The sequence below is a fragment of the Marmota monax genome, unplaced genomic scaffold (assembly GCF_021218885.2).
Source record: "Marmota monax isolate L192 unplaced genomic scaffold, Marmota_monax_Labrador192_F-V1.1 WCK01_AAM20220418_F8-fsc00176, whole genome shotgun sequence".
Classification (NCBI taxonomy): Eukaryota; Metazoa; Chordata; class Mammalia; order Rodentia; family Sciuridae; genus Marmota; species Marmota monax.
In genome coordinates, this window is record NW_026694774.1 from 935559 (window position 1) to 949772 (window position 14214).

Here is a 14214-nt window from a genome sequence, read left to right on the forward strand (position 1 = left end):
GGGTATCCAGAAAAACAACTCTGCTGAGATTTTTTCAGTTCCACTGGGAATTGAAATAATATTTTATTTTAAATATTTTATTTATTTTACATTTTAGCTGGTATTTTACTATGAATGATTCCATATCTATATAAGCACCAAAGGTTTGTCATCTTTTTGACATTTCATCCTTCCATTTACAGGGGAAAAATGCCTTTTCCATATTTCAATGAGTCAGCATAATTTTAGTGAATCCCACTTCTGACATCAACTCTGTCAAGGTTCCTCAAGACCATCCCAGGTTTGAAAATTCTCTAGGAGTACTCACAAGGCCCAGGATATATTTGTATTCATGAATAGGTTTATTTTTTACAGTGAAAATATACAAAGTAAAATTAGAAATAGGCAAAGGAGCACAGGCAGCCAAAATGTCCACAGAAAACTGTATGCAAGATTCCAAGTTGTCTTCCTGTAAAGTCACACAGGATGAGGTTAATTCCTCCCCAGATAAATTATAGCATGTATATTTGAAATGTTTATCTGGGAAGTCTATTAGAGATTCAGTGCCTGGGGTTTTTAAAAGGGAGCTAGCCACAGGGCCACTCTGCCTAAAATATACACAAGCCCCAGAAAATCAGATGCTCAGCATAAACCATATTGTTTGTACAAACTTTTTAGGCACAATGAGTCACTGATTAGTACTGAAAATGTTGGAAATTCTCCACAAAACCAAGTTCCTAGATGCCAGCCAATTACCAACCTTGCAAACAGGACTTTTCTAAGGGTAGCTATCTCAGGCCTGATATCTTAACACTTCAATGGGCTTCTGTCTTGGTATACCTTTTGACTTTACTTATAAAGGTGAGAAACAAAGAGACTATAATGCTTTTTACCCTCTCCTCCCTCCCCCATTCTCACTTCTACCTCCAAACAAACTGTTGTCCTTTCTTTCTACTACAAACTCCACCATCATAACTGAATTAATTCTCTAACTTTACCCCCACACTCTCTTTCACACACACACACACACACACACACACACACAACATACATATACATTTAGTTGACTTGTAGGGAATAAATCCCGTACTTCTGAACAATCAAGTATACTGAAATAAAATTACCAATATAGATAGATTAACAGAAGAAAAGGCATACAAATTTATTAGCATGCATGTAAAACACAAATAATATGAAACTCAAAGATGACAATAAATCCAATGTATAAATCAAAAGAAGGGAAGAAGATTGAAGATTGCAAGTTCTCAGTGATTTTTGAAGTTTTTGAAGTTCTTAGTTTGCTAATCAGGAAAAGCCTCATTGAGAAGATGTCATTTGAAGAAACACTTAAAGGAAATATATATATATATATATATATATATATATATATATATATATATATATATATATATATATATGAATGGAAGGGGCACTTCAGGTCAAGGGAGCAAACAGTGTCAAAGATTAATGTCAGAAAGTGAGAAGAAAATTATTGAAGATAAAGTAATTAAATTAGTAAGGGTTTATTTAGATCATGTAGATCTTCATGGACTATGACAAGGTTTGTTGGATTTTACTCTGATATGTGAACCATTATAAAGTTTTTACAGAAATATGAGATTATTTTACTTGTATTTTAATAGAATCACTATGGAATGATTTTAGTGAATAAACTGTAAGGGGACAAGGGTAACAGGAGTAGACTATTAGAAGGCTATTTTAATATTCCAGGGCAGAAAAGATAAGGATATAAGGATTTGTATCATAACTGGTAAAGTTGATGAGATGTGTTTCAAAATTTTTTTAGTGGTCATATATTTCTAAAACTAGAGGCAACAAGATTCGGATATGGGATAAAGAAAAGAACCCTCGGGGTAATATCAATTGTCCAAGGCAATTACATAAGGAAGCATTTGCTTTTTACTTTGATGGGAAACACTGTAAAGAGCAAGTTTAATATCAAAAGATGGGAATTCAGATTTAGACATACTGATATTGAGATATCAATTAAGCAGCCAAGAACTATCAAGTAGGCAGTATTATATACAACTCTGAAGTTCAGAAAAGCAGTCTTTGCTGAAAAAAAAAAGTATATTTAAGAGAGAGATAACAGCTGAGAGACAATTTGATTCATATATGTTTATATCTGAATAAGATCATCAAAGGTTTATTGCAAAAAAGAATTTCAAGAACTGATTTATGGAGTAATCCACCCATAACATGAAGAGGAGGAGGAAGAACTAGCAAAGGATACTGAGAAGTAATAGCATACCAAAAGTTGAGTGAAGAAAACTTTCAAGGAAAATGAAGCAACCAATTGAATTAAGTGATAATCATATGTCAAGGAAGATAAATAATAAGGATTAACAAGTGAAATTAGTGATTTGTAGATCACTGGTGAACTCCATAAATGAAAAAACATTTTAAACAAAATCATGTTTGAAGTTTGAATTAGTGGACTTGAAAAATCAAACAGCTAAGTGATGGGAAATTAATTCTGAATACTTTGTATTTTCTTCCTGGAAGGAATAACAACCACAAACTATATAAGTAAAACTGAGAGGTAAAGCCTATAAAAATGTGCTGGAAAAATTGCCCAGTACTAGAAGAGTATTTGTATTGTGCATAATCATCATACAGAATAGTGTGTTTCATTGTGGCATATTTACACATGAACATATCATACTTTGATCAATTCCATTCACTAGTACCTCCCATTGCCCTTCTCCTTCCTTCCACTGATTCCCTTCCTATAACCTACCAGTCTCCTTAATCATTCACGAGATCCCTTTTTTCACCTTTTTAAATCTCTAATATCCACATTTGAGACAAAATATGTGAACCTTGCCTCTGTGACTGGCTTATTTCACTTAACATGATGCTCTCCAATTCCACACATTTTCCCAAATATTATATTATTTTGTCCCTCTCTATGGCAGAAAAAAGACTCCATTGTAAATATATACTATATTTTCTTTATCCATTCATCTGTGTACAGACACCTGTGAACAGACTAGTTCTGCAATTTTGCTTTATGAATTGCTCTCCTATTAACATGAGTGTGCATGTATCTCCATAGTATATTGACTTTAGTGGTTTGTTGTTGTTGCTACTCATACTGCTCTTGTTTTTTGTTGTTGTTGTTTGTTTGTTTTTGGTAAATAATGAAGAGTAGTAGAGCTGGATTATATGGTGGATCCATTCCTAGTATTTTAAGGAAAATCCTTACTGATTTCCATGGTTTCTGTACTAATTTTCCTTCCCATCAGCAGTTTATATGCATTCTTTCCATCAGTTCATGTTATTCTTAATGACTAACATTCTAACTGGAAGTAAGGTGGAGTTTTGATTTGCATTTCTCTGATGGTTAGAAATGTTAAACATCTGTTTCACATAATTGTTGTTCATTCCTACTTTTTTTTCACAATACCTTCATTTTATTTATGTATTTTCATGTGGTACTGAGGATCAAACCCAAGGCCGCACAGTATATCACTATCACTGAGCTAAAAACACCAACCTTACCCTTCTTCTTTTTGGAAGTGTCAATTCATTTCACTTGTCCATTTTTTTATTGGGGTATTTGGACTTTACTGGTATTGAATTTGATTTTTGTATCCTAGATATTAGTCTTCTGTCAGAAGAGTAGCTGGATAAGACTTTTTTCCCATTATGGAGGCTCTCTTCACATTGTTGTTTCCTTTTCTGTGAAGAAGTATTTTAGTTTGATGTCTTCCCCACTTATTGTCTCTTGTATTATTTCCTGAGCTACAGGAGTCCTACTGGGGAAGTCATTGTGTATGCCTGTAAGTTTATGTATTTCCATTATATATGTCTTCTAACATTTGCAAAATTCCTGGTCTTTTTTTTACAGTTCTTTTTTCTATTAGTTGCTCATGACAATACAATTATCTTGACATATCATACATTTGAATCAAATGGGGTATAATCTCTCATTTTTCCAAGTCTACAGGTTGCAGAATCACATTGGTTATACAGACACATATATATACACAGCAGTACTAGTGTCTATTTTATTCTGCTGCCCTTCCTATCCTCCCTTCCCCTCCCCTCTCCTCCCATCACCTCTCTCTACCCAATCTAATGTGACACATTTCTTCTTTTTTTCCCTCACATCATCATACATGTATTTTGTATAATGATGAGGGTCTCCTTCCATCTTCCGTACAATTCCCCTTCTTCCTTCTTTTCCCTCCCACCTCTCTTTCCTATTTAGTGGTAATCTTCTTCTCATGCTCTTCCTCCCTATCCCATTTTGAGTCACCCCCCCTTATATCAGAGAAGACATTCGGCATTTGTTTTTTAGGGATTGGCTAACTTCATTTAGCATAATCTGCTCTAATGCCATCCATTTCCCTGAAAATGCCATGATCTTGTTATTTATTAGTGCTGTGTAATATTCCATTGTGTGTAAATGCCACATTTTTTTTATCCATTCATCTATTGAAGGGCATCTAGGTTGGTTCCACAGTCTAGCTATTGCGAATTGTGCAGCTATAAACATTGATGCGGCTGTGACCCTGTAGTATGCTCTTTTTATTTTTTATTTATTTTTTTTCCTTTAAGAGCTTTATTGTTTATTTTTTTATTCGTTGTTCAAAACCTTACAAAGCTCTTGACATATTATATTTCATACATTAGATTCAAGTGGGTTATGAACTCCCATTTTTACCCCAAATACAGATTGCAGAATCACATCAGTTACATATCCACGTTTTTACATAATGCCATATTAGTAACTGTTGTATTCTGCTACCTTTCCTATCCTCTACTATCCCCCTCCCCTCCCCTCCCATCTTCTCTCTCTACCCCATCTACTGTAATTCATTTCTCTCCTTGTTTTTTTCCCAATCCCCTCACAACCTCTTATATGTAATTTTGTATAACAATGAGGGTCTCCTTCCATTTCCATGCAATTTCCCTTTTCTCTCCCTTTCCCTCCCACCTCATGTCTCTGTTTAATGTTAATCTTTTCCTCCTGCTCTTCCTCCCTGCTCTGTTCTTAGTTGCTCTCCTTATATCAAAGAAGACATTTGGCATTTGTTTTTTTAGGGATTGGCTAGCTTCACTTAGCATAATCTGCTCTAATGCCATCCATTTCCCTGCAAATTCCATGATTTTGTTATTTTTTAGTGCAGAGTAATACTCCATTGTGTATAAATGCCACATTTTTTTTTTATCCATTCATCTATTGAAGGGCATCTGGGTTGATTTCACAGTCTAGCTATTGTGAATTGTGCTGCTATGAACATCGATGTGGCAGTATCCCTGTAGTACGCTCTTTTAAGGTCTTCAGGGAATAGTCCGAGAAGGGCAATAGCTGGGTCAAATGGTGGTTCCATTCCCAGCTTTCCAAGAAATCTCCATACTGCTTTCCAAATTGGCCGCACCAATTTGCAGTCCCACCAGCAATGTACAAGAGTACCCTTTTCCCCACATCCTCGCCAGCACTTGTTGTTGTTTGACTTCATAATGGCTGCCAATCTTACTGGAGTGAGATGGTATCTTAGGGTGGTTTTGATTTGCATTTCTCTGACCGCTAGAGATGGTGAGCATTTTTTCATGTACTTGTTGATTGATTGTATGTCCTCCTCTGAGAAGTGTCTGTTCAGGTCCTTGGCCCATTTGTTGGGTTGTTTGTTCTCTTATTGTTTAATTGTTTGTGTTCTTTGTATACTCTGGATATTAGGGCTCTATCTGAAGTGTGAGGAGTAAAAATTTGTTCCCAGGATGTAGGCTGCCTATTTACCTCTCTTATTGTTTCTCTTGCTGAGAAAAAACTTTTTAGTTTAAGTAAGTCACATTTGTTTATTCTTGTTATTAACTATTGTGCTATGGGTGTCCTATTAAGGAATTTGCAGCCACACCCCACAATATGTAGATCGGAGCCAACTTTTTCTTCTATCAGACGCAGAGTCTCTGATTTGATATCAAGCTCCTTGATCCATTTGAGTTAACTTTTGTGCATGGCGAGAGAAGGGGATTCAGTTTCATTTTGTTGCATATGGATTTCCAGTTTTCCCAGCACCATTTGTTGAAGAGGCTATCCTTCCTCCATTGCATGCTTTTAGCCCCTTTATCAAATATAAGATAGTTGTAACTTTGTGGATTAGTCTCTGTGTCCTCTATTCTGTACCATTGGTCCACCCGCCTGTTTTGGTACCAGTACCATGCTGTTTTTGTTACTATTGCTCTGTAGTGTAGTTTGAAACCTGGTATCGCTATACCACCTGATTCACACTTCCTGCTTAGAGTTGCTTTTGCTATTCTGGGTCTTTTATTTTTCCATATGAATTTCATGATTGCTTTCTCTATTTCTACAAGTAATGCCATTGGGATTTTGATTGGCATTGCATTAAACCTATAGAGAACTTTTGGTAATATTGCCATTTTGATGATGTTAGTTCTGCCTATTCATGAACAGGGTTTATTTTTCCATCTTCTAAGATCTTCTTCTGTTTCTCTCTTTAGGGTTCTCTAGTTTTCACTGTATAAATCTTTCACCTCTTTTGTTAGGTTGATTCCCAAGTATTTTATTTTTTTTTTGAGGATATTGTGAATGGGGTTGCCCTATGGTATAATATATGGTCTATTTTTGAGAAGGATCCATGTGCTACTGAGAAAAAAGTATATCCACTTGATGATGGTTGATATATTCTATATATGTCAGTTAAGTCTAGGTTATTGATTGTGATATTGAGTTCTATAGTTTCTTTATTCAACTTTTGTTTGGAGGATCTGTCCAATGGTGAGAGAGGTGTGTTGAAGTCACCCATAATTATTGTGTTGTGGTCTATTTGATTCTTGAACTTGAGGAGAGTTTGTTTTATGAACATCACAGCACGCTTATTTGGTGCATAAATATTGATAATTGTTATGCCTTGTTAGTGAATGGTTCCTTTTAACAGTATATAATGTCCTTCCTTATCCCTTTTGATTAACTTAGTCTTGAAGTCGAATTTATTCGATATGAGGATGGCCACCCCTGCTTGCTTACGAGGACCGTGTGCGTGGTATGTTTTTTCCCAACCTTTCACCTTCAGCTTGTGTATGTCTTTTCCAATCAGATGTGTCTCCTGGAGGCAGCATATTGCTGCATTTGTTTTTTTAATCCATGTTACCAGCCTGTGTTGCTTTATTGGAGAGTTTAAGCCATTAACGTTTAGAGTTACTATTGATATATGGTTTGTACTTCCACCCATGTTTGATTATTTATCTTTTTTTTTAATTTAGTTTGTTTCTCCATGATTAGCTTCCCCCCCCCATCTGTCTTTACTGAGGTACTTCCCACTGTTCGTTTTGTTTATTGTTTTTCATTTCTTCCTCGTGTAGTGTTTTGCTCAAGATGCTTTGCAGTGCTGGTTTTCTGGCTGCAAATTCTTTTAACTTTTGTTTATCATGAAATATTTTTATTTCGTTGTACCTGAAGCTTAATTTTGCTGGATACAAAATTCTTGCTTGGCATCCATTGTCTTTCAGTGTTTGAAATACGTTGTTCCAGGATCTTCTCGCTTTCAGCATCTGTGGTGAAAAATCCATTTTTAACCTTATTGGTTTACCCCTGAATGTAATCTGCCTCCTTTCTCTTATAGCTTTTAATATTTTCTCTTTGTTCTGTATATTGGATATCTTCATAACAATGTGTCTTGGCGTTGGTCTGCTGTGATTTTGTATGCTCGGTGTCCTGTATGCATTGACAATTTGTATATCCATTTCCTTTTTTATTTCTGGAAAGTTTTCTATAATTATTTCATTCAGCAGGTTGCACATTCCCTTGGTTTGAACCTCTATACCTTCCTCTATCCCGATGACTCTTAAGTTTGTTTTTTTTATGCTATCCCATATCTCTTGGATGTTTTTCTCGTGATTTTTTACCAGCCTTTCTGAGTTGGCTAGACTCTTTTCAAGATGATATATTTTGTCTTCATTATCTGACGTTCTAGCTTCTACTTGCTCCACTCTGTTAGTGATACTCTCATTTTAGTTTTTAATTTGGTTTATAGTTTCCTTCATTTCTAGAATTATTGTTTGATTTTTTTTATAATCTCTATCTCCTGATAAAGATGCTTATTTGCTTCTTTTATCTGTTTTTGTAATTCATTTTCAATGTGTTCTTTCACTGTTTGAATTTGCTGTCTCATATCCTCTTTCAGATTCCATTCCATCTGTCTAAGGTATTCCTTGAGTTCTTTATTTGGCCATTTTTCTGCTGACTCTAGGTCCTCCTGAATATTTAGGCTGTCCTGCATTGTTTGTACTCCTTTTCTTCCTTGCTTTTTCATGCTGTTCATGTTACTTCTTGTTCTGTTTGACTGCTGAGTTACTGTTTACTCCTATAAATTTATTTGATGCTTGGGAGGAAAGGTATTAGAAGGGAAGGGAAGAAGTCACTAAAGAGAATGAGAGTAAGCAGGTAGAATTCAAGGATAAAATTTAAAAAAATAATAAAAAAAATTTAAAAAAATTTAAAAAATAAAAAAAAAATGAAAATGAAAAAAAAAAAAAACCCAAAAAATTTAATAAATGCAGTCTGAGAGTTTGATTAACTTCTCTTTCAGTAGGTGGAGCTGTGCCCACCGGGCCAAGCTTCTCCTCTCAATACGCGGGAACCAATCACTGTGCAGCAGCTCCTCCTCCCAGACTGGGCGGGTCTCCAATCCTGAGTGCCTAGGGCCTTCTCTTGTGTCTAGTCACTTCCCCACTTTTCCTCAATCCAGGCCCCACTCACCGGTGATGTTCACCACAATACTGGCTACAAGCCAGGTCTGCTGCTCCCAGGAGCCCTATTTTCTTGAATGACTGGGCACACTCTCCCCGTTTGCCATTCCCTCAGACCCTAAGTTTGTGGAGCTTGGGGCTAAGAACCCTCAGCGAATTTTGTTTGCCCTCCGGTAGCCACACCCCCAGTGGATGCTGCAAGAGACCTCAGTTGTCAGCACTTGTGGGAGCGGTAGCCAGGGGTTCCGCGCCGCGGGTCCTGCGCCACTCTTGATTCCCTCGGTCTGACTATTGCGCTCACGGGAGAGCTGGGAGGGACCCTTAAGGTTTCCCCGCTGTGTGGAGAGTTAGGGCTAGGGGGTTACACACCTGTTGCTGCCAGTTTCAATGAAGTTATCTCCTCCGCCGCATTCTGGTGACATTAGTTCTCTGCCATGGTGGTATCCCATGCAAATGGCGAGAGTTCGTTCCCTTTGCCGGGTGACCAATGCAACGGGTGGGTCCTGACCGGCTTTCCCAAGCCCCATATCAATCCTGTGGCCACTACCTATGAAGGCTCGGTTGGTATTAACCTCCGCAGGTTCAGAAAGGCCAACCAGTTGTTTCAGCGGGATCATTTAGTGCTGAGTCACAGTGGTTTGTCTGTGAGATGCAGGCGAACGGGAGCTTGAATTCAGCCGATCCGCTAGTATGCTCTTTTTAGGTCTTTTGGGTATAATCCGAGAAGGGGAATAGCTGGGTCAAATGGTGGTTCCATTCCCAGCTTTCCAAGGAATCTCCATACTGCTTTCCAAATTGGCTGCACCAATTTGCAGTCCCACCAGCAATGTATGAGTGTACCTTTTTCCCCGCATCCTTGCCAGCACTTGTTGTCTTATTCCTAGATATTCTATCTAGTTTGAGTTGACTCTGCTTTAGATGAATGATAGTGATTTACTTTCAATCTTCTATGTATGGATATCCAATTTTCCAGTACCATTTATTAAACAGGCTCCCTTTTTTTCAACATAAGTTTTTGGCTCCTTTGTCAAGAAGAAAATAACTGTGATTGTAATGATTTGTCTCCGTGTCTTCTATTCTGTTTCATTTTTTAGATGTGTATTTTTATCCTAGTACCAAGCTGTTTTGTTAGTACAGTTCTGCAATATAATTTTAAGGGGTGTTGTGATGCCTCCAGCTTTACTCTTTTTCTGAAGAATTGATTTTCCTATTTTGAGTCTTTTGTTCTTCTATATAAATTTTAAGATTTTTTTCTATATCTAAGAAGATTATCATTGGTATTTTTATGGAGATTGCATTGAAGCTATACAGGGTCTTTGGTAGTATGGCCATTTTAATGACATTAACACTGCTATTCATGAACATGGACATTTTTTCCATCTTTTGCTTTATGCTTTGATTTCCTATTTTGTAGTTCTGTAATTTTCCTTGTGAGGAACCGCGTCTTTGACTCCCTTGGTTAGATTAATTTCTAGGAATTTTCTGAAGCTATGTTAAATGGAATTGTTTTCCTGATTTCTCTTTTCGAAGATTCATTACTGGAGTGTAGAAAAGATACTGATTTTGTAAATTTTGCATGTTTCTTGCTACTTTGCTAAATTTATTTATAAACTCTAGAAATATTCAGGTGGAGCTTCTAGAATAGTCTAAGTATAAGATAATATCATCTGCCAACAGTGATAATTTGACTTCTTCCTTTTTTTGTTTGTATTCCTTTTACTTCATTCCCTTTTCTAATTGTTATGGTTAAAGTCTCAATTAATACATCAATGCACTTTTTGCTTATTTTTATGTTATGGGGATCAAGTACTATATTGACTGGGAGTTGTATGATGGGCATCCTTGTCTTGTTCATGATATTAGAGAAAATGCTTTCAGTTTTCTTTGTGCAGTATGATGTTTGCTTTTGTTTTGTCATATATAGCATTTATGATGTTAAGGTAAGTTTATTCTATATCTAATTGAATCATGTTTTTTCACCATGAATGGGTGTTGAATTTTTTCAAAGGATTTTTCTGCATCGGTTGAGATGATTGTGGGATTTCTTCCCCTGATTCTACTTATGGGATATATTGCTTTCATTGGTTGTTTAATTTTGAACCACTGTTACATCCCTGGAATGAAATCAACTTGCTCATGACATACAACAAATGTGTTGAGAAATATGGTTTGCTAATATTTTATTAAGGGTTTTTGCATATATGTTCATCATGGGTATTGGAGTATAGTTTTCTTTCCTTGAAGTTTCCTTTTTTCTAATTTTGATATAAGGTTTATATATTTTAAGAGGCTCTTAGAATGAATTTACAAGTATTTCCACCATTTTATTTTCTAGAAAAAAAATGTAGAGCATTAACATTAGTTCTTCTTTAAAGGTCTGGTGGAAGTCATCAGTAAGTCTATCTGCTCCCAGAATTTTCTATCCTGGGAGGCTTTTTATTTCTGCTTGATTGCCGTTGTTTGTTATAGGTATCTTTTGGTTTTCTACATTCTCTTTATATACTTTTGGCAGGTTGTATGTATCTAGAATTTTTTTCCATTTCTTCTAGATTTCCCAATTTATTGGAATAAAAGTTTTCAAAATAGTCACTAATTACATGAAAATAGAAGTGAGAAAAACAATAGGTTAGAGGAAGAAGATAGAGAAGGAGGGAGAGCATGTCGAAGTACTAGGGAACAAAATCTACCAAATTATGCTATATCCATGTACAAATATTCCACAAAGAATTGTGTGTATGTGTGTGAAAACATATATATATATATATATATATATATATATATATATATATATATACACACACACATATGAATACACATATATATCACTAATTTAAATAATCATAATAAAAATAGCAGTAGAACATGGGAGGAGGAAAGAGAAGAGAGACAAGAGAGGTAAAGGTGAATGAGACTGATTAAATTATGCTGTATACATATACAAATATAGTATAATGATTGCCGCTATTATGTGTAATTATAATTCATGAACAAAAATAGTACTTAATGATCCTGTGGACATCAGTGCTGTCCTTTGTGGTATCCACTTTTTGTCTCTCATTTTATTTATTTTAGTCTTCTCTCTTTTATTTGATGTCTGTGTTGTCAAATATGAAAGTGGTTATCTCTACTTTCTTTAAGGTTTCAGTTGCATGAAATAACTATTCTTTCACTTTCAGCCTGTAGTGGCTTTTGCCTTTGAGTTATGTTTCATGCAGAAACATATAGTAGATATTGATTTTTATCCAATCTGCTAGCCTGTGTCTTTTAATTAGAGAATTGAGACCATTTACATTCTGGGTTGTTATGAATAATTTTATTTTCCTGCCATTCTGTTTATCTATCTATTTATATTTTTATTTATTTATTTATCTGTTTTTCTAATGAGATTATTCTTTCCCCTGCTTTCCTGTTTGTTTCATTTTCTTATGTATGTAGGATGAGGTGTCTTCTGCAATGCTACATTAGTAACTGAGAATTTCTTCTCTTTATGCTTACCTTGGAAAGTTTATATTTCTTCCTTGATTCTCATAGATATTTTTGCTGAATATAACAGTCTTGATTAGCTATTATTTTATTTTATGTCTTCAAATATATTGTTCCAACCCCTCCTGAATCTTAAGAATTCTTCTGAGAAATCTTATGTAATTCTGACTGGTTTTCCTCTAAGTGTGACCTGGAGTTCCTCTCCTGAATGTTTTTAAATATTTTCTGATTTGATATTTTAATTATAATGTGTCTTAGATTATTTTCTGGTGTTGGCTATTTGGTGTTCTAAATGCCTCAAGTATCCGGATGTCAAACTCATTCATGAGGTTTGGGCATATTTCTGTTATTATTTTACTAAAAATTTTATCAATTGCATTAGCCTGTGTCTCTGGTACTTCTTCAATGCCTTTGAGCAATAATTTTGATATCTTGATGTTGTTCCAGAATTCCTGTATGTTCTGGTTAATCTAACACTATATGAATGTTCAAGGACAGTCTCCTTCAAGCTCTGAAATTCTGTCTTCTATTTGATATAACCTATAAAACAGACTTTTTAACTGAATATTTTATATTATTTATTGATCCTTTCATTTATAAGATTTTAGTTTTGTTCTTTTTCATAATCCTTATCTCTTTATTTAAATGTCCTTTCATATCCTGTATTTTCTTTCTTAATTCATCCCTTAGATCTTCATTTAATTCATTCATCATTTTCACAATCAAGTATTTGAATTATTTGTCCAGGATTTTATGTTCTTCAGTATCTGTGGATTTAGTTCCTGGAGGGATTATAAACATTTGGATGTGTCCAGTTGTTTTGTCTCTTCATGTTTTCAGATTCTCTGTCTAGTTTTCAAATCTGTGTAATGGATTTCACATTTTCTATTATGTTAGGGTCTTTTGGTGAGCAGTTATCTGTTTACAATGTTCCCTGAGCTGGGGTTATATCTTAGCATAAAAATACCTAGTCAGTATAATCAAGGTGCTAAGTTCATTGATCAGTACCACTTCAAAAGTAGGGAGTCACTAGCAACAGTAAGAATAGTAACTTAATAGTATACCACATATCAACATATATTTTAAAATTTATTACTAATGATATCTACAAATCTATTATCCAATGAGAAAGTGGATGAAAATAATATCACACACTTAAAAGAATATGCTCTCATTTTCTTAGAAAGATATACATGAGTATTTTACAATAAAAATGTTTAATTACTGGAAAAGGAATTTATACCACACCTGTCAAAAATCTTTCACAGTAAACCTACTTATAGTTGTATCTGTTATAAATACCAAAAAGATTATGTATGTTCATTTTAAAACTCTCTTAAGAACTCTTGTTGACCTTAAGGGAAAGTTGATGAGAAGGCATATCACTTTCTTTATAAATTTCTCCATTAATTTATAAGTGGAAGGTACCATTAAGCATGTTTAGATGCCTTCCCAAGTATGATTTTGTGTTTAGTGACACACTGGAAAAAATATACTTAGGACTCTAGGACAGTGATAGAAAAGAACTTTTGTTTTAATAATGAAGTGATATTGTTTTTTATTTTATTTTTGCCTATGTACCTGGAAAACAAGTTTATTCCATGTTAACATTTGTGAAACATTTTGTAAGTAATAGGGATTATATCCCAGTAAATAATAATTCTCTAGTATTTCTAGAAGCAAAATGAAATGTAATATAGATATGTAGTAATAAAGCTATCTAAAACCACAGTTTTATTTTGCTCATATTATTCTGTGAATTCTTATATAATAATTTATCTTCTAAGGAGTAAACTCCCTGCATCTGAAAGATATAAGCATCTGAGATAAATGGCCATGTTTCATTTTTATGTCTTAGCTAGCTCAAGATGACACCTACTTGAGTGGAAAATTTATGGTCATGATCTCACCTTGAAATACCAAATAACACTCACAATAACATATTAAAGGAAATTATATTTTTCTTGCACAGATTTATGTTTTAATGTGATTATCAAAGTCAGACTTCATTAT